We start from the raw sequence: 1,885 nt of genomic DNA, 5'->3' as shown, positions 1-1,885 counted from the left end.
TGTACCAGCACTGCCCCTTAACAAAATACACGTGTCAGTGGCATCCCTCCCAGCACACATTACAGGCATCTTCTGACTTCTAAAAGAAACAGTGGTCTACAACCATCTTATTTTTTACACATACACAAAAAGATTATTAATAGCTTTAAATCAGAGGTATTTTCCCTGGCAAGAATAAGTAGGACGCAAGAACACCAAGGCATTTCTCTGTGAGAGAATGTCACTTCTAAAAAAGGGCAGATTGACTGAGTAATGTACAAATTGAACATTAGAATACATTAAGAACTATGAACTTGCCATCTTCATCTTCTCCCATGTAGCAAGGAAGTTTACTAACGACTTCAAGGCTATACTTATGCCTGTTCAGGAAGTTTCTCTTTGAGTTCCAACACGATATTGGTGTGAGAAAGCAAGAATAATACAGGTTTGTTTAAGACCTTCTTCCACCTTTTGTAATCTTTCTGTGCCTTCCAAAACAAAGCTATATCGTTACTGTCTCTGTGACAGTGATTACAAAGGCAAAACTTATTTATTCCAGATTCTAAGCTAACATATTCAAGCATCCATACACGACTGTGCTTTCAGACTCAATAACCATTTTTGAAGTTCAGGCAAGAAGAACTCATGGCTCATTTGTTCAAACTAAACTTGGATTTAATTTTGAATCTTTCCATAAGCTTATTACTTTAGCTTTTGCATTTTCTACATGGCTTCTGCATTTTTAGCACATACACAAATACAAAAAGCTGTTTATAATGCATTGATGCTTCTTTAATTGGGCTCCTGGGAAGCAGTGATAAAAAGACATCTGTAATCAGAATATGCAAGTACATAAAATTGTCTTTTTGGCTTACCAAAAAAAGCAGAAAAACTACTTGTCAAAGTCTATTTGCGTCCAGCCTGTCCCAGCTTAATTTAACATAGGCAAAATATGCCCATTCTTCCCACATGCTGAAGCAACAGGGTCCCCAAATTTCAGTTCAACATAAGAATCAAAAGGCTAAATTGCAGGTTTATTTGCCGTTATTGCTGTTGCTGACTGATTTGTCTTTCTGCCCTAGATCAGCTCCCACCCTGACCTCACCCTCTCACGACAAGGCTCTCTCTGCCTTGCATTCCTCAGGACACTCCCAACACTTGCTTGCGACTGCTCTTGCAGCTGCAAAATCATCCCGTGCCCACAGCTTCCTGCACTGCGTATCTTTCCAAACCCCTCTATTTTCCTAACTAAGCAACTGTACTTCTTCCTTCCAGGTTAAAGCACTATCTGCAACACCAACCGCTGTCGGCAGTCCAAATATCATCTCCAGCTACCTCTCAGATTCCTCTCTGCACTTGAATCTTGAAGACAAACCAAAACCGGTGTCTCCTGCTATTTTCTTCCTTCTTTCCGCAGCCACTGATTTTGAATGACTGCTTATCTGCCTCCCATATCCACTATCTTATTGTTGTGTCTTTTTGCTGTCTTTTTTTCTGGATGCAGGAGCTTTGTAACAAAATTCATGTTTGTTCCATAATTATACAAAGCCTTGTATAACATAACTGAGACAATGGAGGCACTGCTGCTAAAAAAAGGCCTTTTTTCTCTCCCTGGGATAAAAGTTTAACTTGAATGGAGAGTGATTTGTCTTTGACTATTTGTTTTAAAGTGCTTATCCATTGACATTTTCGACTTTGCGTTCTACTGCTTTTTGGAAGAACAAGGGATAGGAACTGTCCAACTAAAACAGAATAATAATTTCTCGAGTGCTGTGTTGTATCTCAGACAAGGAAGTGTACTAGAAACTTAAAACAAAACCTAGGGTGAAAAAAAATGAAAGTATGTGGTAAGAGTACAAGGAAGAACACGAGAAAGTATTGGGCTTTCCAACTTGCTTTTCATATA

Source organism: Fulmarus glacialis, unplaced genomic scaffold (genome assembly GCF_000690835.1).
Source record: "Fulmarus glacialis isolate BGI_N327 unplaced genomic scaffold, ASM69083v1 scaffold984, whole genome shotgun sequence".
Taxonomy (NCBI): Eukaryota; Metazoa; Chordata; class Aves; order Procellariiformes; family Procellariidae; genus Fulmarus; species Fulmarus glacialis.
This window is presented reverse-complemented; position numbering follows the sequence as displayed.